This window comes from Dipodomys spectabilis, unplaced genomic scaffold, assembly GCF_019054845.1.
Source record: "Dipodomys spectabilis isolate Male_0828 unplaced genomic scaffold, ASM1905484v1 ptg000640l, whole genome shotgun sequence".
NCBI classification, from domain to species: domain Eukaryota; kingdom Metazoa; phylum Chordata; class Mammalia; order Rodentia; family Heteromyidae; genus Dipodomys; species Dipodomys spectabilis.
In genome coordinates this window covers 41325-53522 of record NW_024871317.1, presented here as the reverse complement: position 1 = coordinate 53522, position 12198 = coordinate 41325, and positions in this window count along the sequence as shown.

The following is a 12198-nucleotide window of genomic DNA, read 5'->3' as shown; positions in this document are numbered from 1 at the left end:
CAATGCCAGTCTTGGGCAAGAAAATCAATGAGACAATTATCTCTAATAACCACCGAGAGGTTGGAAGAAGTAGACCTGTAGCCATGAGCAAAACATAGCAAGTTCAAGCCCCCATACTGAACACAGTAAAATATGTCTCCTGTACTTTCCTGCCTGGGCTGGCTTTGAACCAAAGTCCTCAGTTTTCAGTAATCTGAGCAGGTAGAATTACAGTTTTGATTTAGAAGGCCTTAATATGCTCCTTTTCCACCTTTTCATTTATTTGATTGTCCCTTCCCCCTTTTTCAAAGTTCATGTCCTTTATTATTAGGGCCTACTCATTTATGCTCAGTATTTAATTAATTAATTTATTGATATTGTCAGTTGTGGGGCTTGAACTCAATGCCTAGGAACTGTCCATCAGGGACACAGCAGGCACACTACTATTTTCAGACATAGTGCCACTTCTACTTAGTTGGAAAAAACAGTCACCAGGGGACCTTTTAGCCGAGGCTGGCTTCCAAATGTGATTCTCAGATCTAAGCTTCCTGAGTAGCAAGGATTACAGGCATGAGCCAGAGGCACCTGGCTTGTTTTTTTTAGATCAAAACTAGCAGGCTCTACATTTAGGCCACACTACTTCACTGTCCATGAGATTTTTGGCCTTTTGTTTTTTGCTCAAAGCTAGCAGGAACAAAAACTCAACTCCTGAGGTCTTTTTTTTTTGGGGGGGGGGAGGCTTGAATTCAAGGCCTAGTGACTCTCGCTGAGGGTTGTTTTGTTTTGTGTTGGGTATTTTGTTTTTCATTTCAAAGCTAGCAGGCTCTACTACTTGAGCCTCAGCTCAACTTCCGCCTCTATTTTTCTTTTAGTGGTTAATAGTAAATAAGAGTCCCATGGGAACCAAGGCACTACACAGTATCCTAAAATCTAAGGATTACAGATTAAAGCCAGCCTGGGCTAGAAAGTCCATCCGTCTCATCTCCAATTAAGCACATGATACAGGAAGTAGTATTTTTAAACTTGAGTAAAAACCCTCAAGTTCAAGCCCATGTCTGGCACACTCAAAAAGAAGTTAGTTGGACTTTCCTGCCCAGGCTGGATTCGAACTGTGATCTTTACATTTCAGCTTGGATTAAAGATATGAGTCTATATTATAAAAAACTAATTGGCTCTTTTCTTCTTCAAATACATTTATTTATTTGTTGGTTCTCTGTCTTGTTTTTAGGGCCTCACCAATCCTGCTGAAGGATAGAATGCTCTAAAACTTTAGTAACAGTTGCAATTTGGTTCATTTTTTAGTTTTGGTGGTTAGTAGGAGGTAAGTATAGACACTCCCACAAGGTCCTGACTTATACTGATTGCGGTTCATTGTCAGGGGACAAGGAAAGTTCATGAGACTCTTATCTCAAATTAACCTCCAAAAGATTGGAAATGGTCAAGCAAAAACTTGTAGATCATATCCCAGAAAGGATCACACACACACTCATACACACACACACACACACACACACACACACACAAAATGGGCTTTTTACACACACACACACACACACACACACACACACACACACAATGGGCTTTATGGGCTTTCCTGTCCTGGTTGGCTTGGAATAGTAATGCTCAATTTCAGTGTTTTGAGTAGCTAGAATTTCAAGTGTGAGCCACCAGTTTCTTGTTAATTTTTATCATTTTTAAGACTCTTTGTGCTCTCTTGCACTTTTTAAAAAAATTTATTTTGTGGTTGTCTTAGTGCTAGATCTGTTTTTCACTTACCTTTTTTAAAACTTTTTTTCTTAGCTTTTTTTATGCTCAAGGTTGCTGCTCTACCACTTCAGCCACAGTTCCACTTCTTTTTGCTGATTAGTTGGGAATAGGAGGCTCATTGATTTTCCTGCCCAGGCTGGCTGTGAACCACAGTCCTCAGGTTTGAGGATACTGTGTAGTGCCCTTGGCTTCCTGTGGGAAACTTCTGTCCTATTTACCACCAAAAGATAAAGAGTGTGGGGCAGAAGTTGATCTGTGGTTCAAATAAGAGAGCCTGCTAGCTTTGAATTAACAAAAAAATACTTGGAAGTCTAATTCTGGTACTAATTGTACACTATTCAAACAAAACAAAACAAAAAAACAAAAACAACTTATGCACAGTGACCAGGTAATAAGGATTCCTAACTGATAACCTGAACTCATTTCCCAAAGCCTTTTTTAGATATATATGGTCATTTGTGTCAGCTGAGGAGAGATTAAAGAACAAGGCTTTACAGGCCAGTTACTCAGGACTTGGAAATCAGGATCCATTGGCAAAGCTTTTCAGAAAATGACTAAAAACTCACTCTTCACAATTCCAAATGGTTCTTCCCTCTGTGCAAGGGAAAGAGGGATGAGAAGGAAGAAATATGGGAACTAAGAACCCTCAAACAAGATAAGTTATGTTAACTTTATTAGATAAAGTAAAACATAGGTGTACGGTGTGCAATCCAGAAAAGGACATGTCACCTCTGTGTGGATCCCAGTTAATTTAGTTAATCGATGGTAAGGAGTAAAACCCACTATTGTATTTATAGAAAGGAGCTACATGGCAGGCAAGTCTGTTCACTAACCTCAAGGATTTTGAACATAAAGGAGTGAAAGTGTTTGACTCTGTTTGGGTAACAGGAAGGAACAGAGCTGAGGAGGACTGAGATGTGCAGACATTCCCCAAGAAAGATCTCACTGACATCAAGTCTTCAGATGCATGCTGGTTGCCAGTGGCTTATGCCTGTAATCCTACTCAGAAGGCTTAGATCTGAGGATTGTGGTGTGAAGCCATCTGGGATAAGAAAGTTTGTAAGGCCTTTATGTTTTACAACTCAAGAATATTCATATTTGTTGCTAATTGCAACCCAAGGCAGTGCAATAGGATACCAAGCTGAAGAAAATTAGAAAATACACGGACAGGTGTAGAGAAAAAGAAAAAAAAATCAATGAGGACCTGGGGTCCCAAGGCTTACTGGCACTTGGGCCCCAGGTCATACAAGCAATCATATTTATTTGGATTCACACTGGGAAGGTTACCATGGATACATGCAAAAATGAAGCTTCTATATGGCAATCAGAGCCACCACAGTGAGTGAGAAACACTGGTTCCCTTTTTGTTTTGAGAAAGGAGAATGCAACCTAGAGAAAATCCAGACATTTGGTCTATTTTATCTAGCTTCCTAGGTTAAGTTGTCAATTCTTTTACCTCCCAGGCTTCAAGGCCTTTAAAGCACTATGGAAGGGGGCAATAGCTTAACACTCTCCAGAGCTGTGCTTTTTTTTTAATTGTGAAAATACCATACAGAGGAGTTACAATTACATTGACAAGATAGTGAGTACATTTCTTATCAAGCATTGTTGCCTCCTCCTTTGTTTCCCCTTACCATCCCTTCCCCTCTCAACCCCCCTTCCTTCCCCCCACCCCCTACCGAAGTTGTAAAGTTCATTTTTCAACATAACATCTTATACATTTCATTGTTTTAATGGGGTCACCTGTAACCTTATTTATATATTTATTTCTTTTTTTTTTTTTATTGTGAAAATACCATACAGAGGAGTTACAATTGCATGGGCAAGATAATGAGTACATTTCTTATCAAGCATTGCTGCCTCCTCCTTGGTTTTCCCTTCCTATCCCTTCCCATCTCCCATCCCTCCCCATGTCGTGCCCCTCACCCCTCCCTCCAGCTCTTCCTACCCCCCCCAAAGTTGTAAATTTCGCTTTTCGACATAACGTGTTGTACATCTCATTCTTGCAATGGGTCCACCAGTATCCCTATTTAAACAATTTGTTTTTTTTTCCTTCCTTTCCACAAATTATACCAACATCAACTACAGTGAAAGCAGGGCTAATTCCATGGGGAGGTACATACAAAGCAACAAAGAAATCATTTTATAAATATTTTGGAAACAATCTCAAGAAAGAAAAAAAAAAAACATTTGAATCCTTATCTTGGGGTTCATTTCACGTAACATCAACTTGTCTGACAGTTTCTGTTTGTCTCAGACATATACTAGTTATTTCAAATAAGGGAAACCATGGGACTTATATTTCTTTGGGCCTGGCTTACTTCACAGAGCTGTGTTTTAACCTTTGCATAGTCAGCTCTCAGCTTTCTGAGTACTATTCAGGTGATGTTCCAACCTCTCAAACCTTTTCCAGGTTCAACAGCTCAGCTTGAGTCTCCTACACCTATTAATATTAATAGTATGGATTACAAACAGTAAAAAGAGAAAAATAACATTATACATTTAAACAGAAATAACTGACTTCATTCATTTATACAGGACAAAAAATTTAGCACTGCTGTTTAAGTCACTAATAACACTTTTTTAAGATATACTTTCATGGCTTTCATAAAACTTCCTATATACTCCTTAGAGTGTCTTTTTACCTCCCATTTTTATTTATTGCATTTGCATAGTAGTATATCATCCTTAAAATCATATCACCTCATAATTAAAGTTTATCTTGTAAGTAAATACTTGTGAGACTTCAATAAAATATCAAAAAAGCTGAAAGTGGAGCTGTGGCTTAAGAGCTATAGTACAAGCCTTGAGCAAAAGAGGCTCAGGGGCACTGTCCAGACCCAAAGTGGAATCTCTAGTGTCCACACATACACCCCCCCGCCCCAGACCCCACACACAATCAGATGATAATGTCTATGAAGTTCTTCCTTAGGATGATCTTGGTGATGCATTTGTGGTAGTAGACAGCAGAGTCGCTGTAGTATAACACGTGTCTAAGACCTGGCATTAGCAAAGGCTATCATGTAACATATCCAACATAATGTCCAGCTCTCTTGATGGTAGATCTGCACATCTTGGGACTTGATGGGACCCATGTACTCTTCAACTAGCTTTCCCATCCTCTGTGCCACCTGCTGCAATGATTCATTATCCACACCAAATATGCTTTCATAACCTTTCCCTAATTATCTGAATACTGGATGCCAGAGATGTCACGGAGACACTCTGTGGCTATTCCCCTCCCTGACAGTCCATTTTACCTCCTATGCTCTCCTCACAGATGTGGGCAATGGTCTCTGAGAGACTTCATGCCTGATCTTGGAGAGATTTAGTTTTATTGTATCCATAAGCTGTGGGAAATCATGCAGTGAAGGGTCCAGGTTAGGAACATAGCTCCTCCTTCTGGAGGTTTTCCTGTATGTTCTCTTGGCCATTGAACAGAAGTGGGGACTCTGAAAGGGAACTTATATGGTGTTCTCTGTCTGTCTTGGTCCATATAACATAGAACCACTTTCCCATCCCTTTAATGATTTAGACATGCTCCATGTGATTTGTGCTGCACTGCTCTCAATGTAGTAACAACGTAGAGGACACAACTGGATGTTGTGTGGATAGCTGTCAGTACTTGGGCATGAGTCCCCTTCCAGGCAGGGCCCATAACTCCATGCTGGGAAAGTGAGAGGAAGATTAGCTGGCTTATATCTGTGTAATCTGAATGACCCCAGGAGGCATTGAGGCCTCCTCTTCATGCCCATGGCCCCTCAGCATATTGATAAAGAATGACACACCATGCCCAATCATCACCAAAATGCTCACCTGGTCCTGGGCATTATCACCACCGTCTCACCCACTTCTAGCAAATTCTCTTTTTCAAGGCCTTGCCAATCCTCCTCCTTGCATTCTCAGTTAAAATACTGCTGTCCATGAATAAAGAGCAGAAGACAAGGAAGCAGGTACCCTAGGGAAAGTAAATACTGGACCTCTTCCATGGTGAGAAGATAATGCAACCTGCAACTATAGAATAGCGAAGGAGTTAAGATGGTTGTGCACACAGTTTGTGCAGAAAAAATGCCAGACCTAGTATGCCCTGTTCAGAGTTTCAGTCCATAATCGTCTCTAACAAGGACATCTCAGGTACAGATAAACCAAGTTCATAGTGTCTTTCCTTCTTTTATTCTGTGCCTTTCTGGGGCTTGCACTCAGGAAATGGATACTATCCCTGTAGTTTATGTTTTTCCCCTCAAGGCTACTGCTTTACCACTGGAGCCACAACTCTACTTCTAGGTTTTTTTGTACATAATTGGAGATAAAAGTCGTACAGGCTTTCCTACCCAAGTTGGCTTCAATCACTGATCCTCAGCCTCATGAATAGCTAGGATTACAGGCTTGGCCACTGAGCCTGGCAGCAATACTCTTCCTTTTTTATTTCCTTTTCTTTATTTTTTTTGTAAGTTATGGGCCTGAATTCTGGGCTTGGGCACTGTCCCTCATCTCTTCAGATCAAGGCTAGTGCTCTACCACTTGAGCCACAGTGTGCCTTCCAGCTTTCTTTCTGCTTATATGGTACTGAAGAATTGAATTCAGGGCCTCATGAATGCAAGGAAAGCACTCTACCATTGAGCCACCTTCACAGACTCATCTTTCCTTTTCTTAAAAAAAATATTATTAGGAATATGATGTTCAGAGGGGTAACAGTTAAGTCAGTTAAATTAAACAGTTGTCAGGTAATGAATACATTTTTGGGGGACAATTACACCCCTTCCATTGCTCTCAGTTTATCCCTTCCACTGTGGCTTTTTTGTGGTTAACTGGAGGTAAGAGTCTTCCAGACTTTGCTGCCCAGGGTGACTTTGAACCACAATCCTCAGACATCAGTCTGCTGATGAGCTAGGATTAGAGGCTTGAACTTTAAAGTCAGGATGACTGTTCTGAAGATTGTTCTATATTGCCTATGGGCTGTGGGCCTGAATGGACTTAGGCAATGAATGCCAGGCAGGTCTGTCATCCGGAAGCATGTGTCCTACGTAAGCCTGACTGGCTCTCAGAACAGATAGGTGATGCTTTCAGAGCAAGAACCAGTGTGTACTAGCTCAACAGAAGTCCTCACTATATTTATCTCATTCAACAACTACTGGGTTGCTTATATTATCAACACTTTCTTTCTTAAGAACATTTGTATTGTAAGATTGAAGTAACTACAGATTTGTAATGGCCTAGGAATATATGTGTGTTATCAGATTTAATATCCAAACTACATAACTGCTCCGAATCGTTTTATTTATCTTAAAGTAGTTCTTGAATAATACTCTTTATTAGTAATGATATTATTAATATAAGTATTAAAGTTCTCCAAACAAGTTTCTCTTATTAGATGAATTCTTACAGTGACATTGATATTACTTTCTTTTTTGGGGGGGGGGGGGGTCCAGTCGTGGGGCCTGAACTCTGGGACTGGGCGCTGTCCCTCAGCTCTTCAGCTCAAGGCTAGTGCTCTACCACTTGAGCCATAGCGCCACTTCCAGCTTTTTTCTTATGTGGTGCTGAGGAACCGAACCCAGGGCCGCGAGCATGCAAGGCAAGTGCTCTACCACTGAGCCACCTTCCCAGCCCCAAAGATTCTTTTTTTTTTTTTTTTTGGTTGGCCGTGGGGCTTGAACTCTGGGCCTGGGCGCTGTACTTCAGCTCTTCAGCTCAAGGCGAGCGCTCTACCATTTGAGCTACAGCGCCACTTCTTACAGTGACATTGAAAGCATCTTCTGGAGCAGCAATGGAAAAGATACTTGGTGAATACTAAGAATGAGGGATGAGAAGTGTGAAAAACAGAACTAAGAGACTTACAAGTGTGACTGGGAAACATCTTCCACAGAGCAGAATCCCAGACTTTTGAAGGTGAGTCGGTCTGAGAATAGGTCTTCAACCAGTTCACGTGACCACATGGGTGAGTCTCAATGTTGCCACATAGATATTATTTTGATTCCTATATGAAACACTCATGTCTGATGGGCTTTCACAACACCAGATTTATGAAAGTTTGCTGTCTTCTTTCCTTCAATATTACTTCACACTTCACTATTGAGTGCATTTTTTTCTTTTAAAACATGAAAACTCAACACCATCTTTTGGACTGAGGTGTTTCCTGTCTCCCTAAAAATAGCTCTGTTATTTAAGAGGCTTCCTGACAGGTTCCAGTGCCTCACTTCTTTAATACTAGCTACTCATGAGGCTGGGATTTGAAGATCATAGTTGAAGCCTGCCATGGTAGGAGAGTCCATCAGAATCTCATCTCCAATCAATTACCAAAAAAGCCAGAAGTGGAGCTGTGGATGAAGTGGTAGAGCAGCAAAAAAGGCATAAGGGCAGGTTGCACTCAGCCTCAGCCTGAGCCTCAGCCTAGCCTTCAGGCACACACACACACACACACACACACACACACACACACACACACACACACACACGTGTCTTGTCCATGGGGTCCCATGAAATCGTTGGAGACCTGTCTTCAAATGGACTCACCCTTATATTCACGCCATTAATGTGGAAATTGGCTCTCAGTCACCTATAGATCTATTGGTTCAGGTTGTGTATTTTGCATCCCACTTCCTCTGCTTGTTTTCTGAGGTGAGTTTTGTAGCTCAAAACAGTTGTCCATACACTTCAAGATGCTGCTTATGGTCTCAGGGCCTGCATTCACACTCCAAATGGAAAAATAAAATATAACCTGAGACCGTCTGCTTACTTTGAGGACCATCTATTCAGGCAAGGGCAGCTCCCTATGAATGGCATACTGGAAGCCAGGCTCAGGGTGTTCAAACAGACAGAAGCGAGGTGTGGAGGGCTTGAGTTGTTCTGAGGAAAAGCAGAGAATGGAGGAAGACAGAGAAACTGGGAAAAGACAATCTACCTTCCCATGTTTCCTTGCAGTTCCTGATCCATAGTACAACCTTTGCTAATTGTTCTGCTGTGTGTGTGTGTGTGTGTGTGTGTGTGTGTGTGTGTGTGTGTGTGTCTCCGTGAATGTTTGCATGTACACAGTAGTTCTGGGCCTTGAATTCAAGGGCTGGGCACTGGGATGTCAGGATGAATGTGAGCAAGTATATCATATGCGTGTGTGGAAGTAACTCCATCAAACCTCTCAGTGTGTGCAACTAGTATATACTAATGAAAGTGAAAAAATGATTAAGCAATGCTCAAACTCCTTCCTAAGCTATTTAGAGATAACTTTAAAAAGTATGAGAAAGCATTGTTGGTAGGGGATATGAAAACAGCTGTAGTTAAAACTATGGGATTATTCAAGGCAGGTCCTAGTGGCTCATACTTGTACTCCTAGATGCTCAGGAAGCTGAGAACTAAGGATCATTATTTGAAACCTGCATAAGCTGGAAAGTTATGACACTCTATATAAGATATACTACTCAGAAAATGCTCAAAGTGGTGCTCTGGGACTCAAGCAGTAGAGTGCCCTAAATTCAAACCACAGGACTGGCAGAAAAAAAAGAAATAGTCCAAACTTAAGATGTCTAGGGCGTTTTAGAATAACTGTCCTATAAAAACAAATTACTATATCTTGGGGTTCATTTGTTGTTTTTGTTTTAGATTTATTATGTAAGTGTTTGGTTTCCTTTGTATATTCTTCCCCCTGTGGTATATCCCCTGTTGTCACTGTACTTGACTTTGATACCCTGCATCTTGTAGATACATTTTTCTAATTTGGGGAGGGGAAGGGAAATAACAAAATGCTAAAACAAGGACACAGGATGACCCGTTGCAACAATGACACCCATAAGACAGTATGTTGGAAATGAACTTTACAACTTCGGGTGGGGAGGGGAGGAGTGTGGGAGGTGGGGGAGGTAAGGGATAGTGGAAGAAAAACAAGGGAAGGGGTAACAATGCTTGACCAGAAATGTACTCATTGCCTTATTTATGTAACTCTAACCCCTCTATAGACTCTTTACAATAAAATAAAATTTAAACAATGAAAAATAACTAGTTACAGCTAAAGTAGGAAAGGAAAAAAAACCTTTCACCCACTGGCCTGTGGCAACAGTAATTAGAAATACACAGTCAGTACAAATAAATTGCAATCCCCCTACAGATTCATGCCTATGGCTACTTCACCTTCTTTGTCCCCAGGGGAAAGTCAGGAGAAATCAGTACAAGCTTCCCATCCTGTGACAGTCTACTCAATACCTGTACCAAGATTGTCATCTGTAGGATATCAGATGGAAAAAGTCAACATTCCTTCCAAAAGGGTCTCAAATGAGCCTTATAAACCATAGCCTCCTACTGTCCTGATTTAAATCTTATTTCCCTTCCCAAGCTACAAATACATATAAACTTGTGGAGGCCTCTAGAGAGATGGACAAAGACTTATAAAATATATACTATATTTCACACCTGTAGAAAACTAAAACTAGATCCTTATATAGCACCCTGCAACAGAATCAACTCCAAATGGATCAAAGACCTTGGAGTCAAAGGAGATAGCCTGAAACCATTACAGGAAGGAAGAGGAAAACCTCTAGGTCTCCTTGGCACATGCCGAAAATTTCTTAATAAAGGCCAAGAAACACATAAAATCATAGAAAAGTTGGACAAATGGGATTGCATGAAACTGCAGAGCTTCTGCATGGCAAAGGACATAGCTAGCAAGATCAATAGAAAGCCCAAGTACTGGGAGAAGATCTTCACTAGCCATACAATGGACAAGGGTCTCATATCTAAAATATATTTAGAACTCAAAAAATTAAATTCCCCAAAAACAAATCCTCAAAGAAACAACTGCCCCATGAATAAGTGGGCTAAAGACTTAAAGAGAAAGGTCTCTGAAGAGGAAATAGGAATGGCCAATAGACACATGAAGAATAAAAATGAAAATCAAGACAATGTTGAGATTCCACCTCACCCCAGTTAGAATGGCTATAATCAAGAACTCTAATAATAACAGATGATGGAGGGGATGTGGTCAAAAAGGAACCTTACTGCATTGTTGGTGGGAGTGTAAACTTGTTCATCCCCTTTGGAAAGCAGTATGGATATTCTTCAATAGACTCCACATAGAGCTTCCCTATGACCCAGAAATCCCACTTTTGAGCATTTACCCAAATGATCGCAAACAAGGCTATATTAAAGCTACCAGCACAATTGTTTATTGCAGCATTATTTACCATAGCTAGGATATGGAACCAACCCAGGTGTCCCTCAGTAGATAAATGGATCAAGAAAATGTGACATATATATGTATATATACATATACATGTATATATATATATATATATTTATACACACACACACACACACACACACGTACACAATGGAATTCTATGCCTCCATTAGAATTACATCACCCCACTTGTTAGGAAATAGAAAGACTTGGAAAAAATTATATTAAGTGAAGTAGGCCAGGCCCCCCCAAAACGTAGGTCTTATAGTTTCCCTTTTTTTTCAATAACTAGTATATGTCTAGGACAAGAAGAAAAAATCAAAAGCTATGTACATATGACCATATAGGATGATGTTAAGTGAAATAAACCTCAAGATAGTAACTCAAGTGCTTTTTTCTTCCTTGCTATTGTTTTTAACATATTTATAATGTACTATGTGATTTTTTTTGTTTCTCTGGTATGTTCTTCCTCCAGGGTATTACTCTGTATTCACTGTATTTGTTTCTGGTGACCTGCGTCTTATATGTACATAACAAGATGCTTAAATAAGGATACAGTTTAACCCATTGTAACAATGAGATGTACAAAACACTATGTTGAAAACAAACTTTACAACTTTTGTGGTGGATGGGAGGTGTTGGGAAGGTGGGAAGGGAAGGGATGTTTGGGGAAAAAGAAAGGAGGAGGTGACAATGCTCACTAGGAAATGTGCCCACTACTTTACTCATGTAACTGTAAACCTTCTGTACAATATTTTTACACTAAAAATATTTTAAAAACAGCTTAAAGAATATATACTATGTTTCAATAAATTGAATGAGGATTCATAAAAGGCATGTTTTGAATTTTATTTTTAAAATAAAATGAGGGCTGGGAAGGTTGCTTAGGGGTAGAGTGATTGTCTTGCATGCATAAGGCCCTGAGTTCCATTACTCATCACCACATAAGTCGGAAAAAGCCAGAAGTGGTGCTGTGGCTCAAATGGTAAAGCACTATCCTTCATCTAAAGACCTGAGGGACAGTGACCAGGCCCAGATTTCAGAGTTCAGGCCCAATGACTGACAAAATGAAAGAGAGAAAGAAAGAAAGAAAGGAAGGAAGGAAGGAAGGAAGGAAGGAAGGAAGGAAGGAAGGAAGGAAGGAAGGGAGGAAGGAAGGGAGGGAGGGAGGAAGAAAGTTGAGATAGTGTCCAGAGCCAAAGTTCAAGCCCTGAAAAAGTACCCCCTCACCAAACACAAAATCATACACAGGGCTGAGATTCAGCTTAGCAACTTACCATGCATGAGTT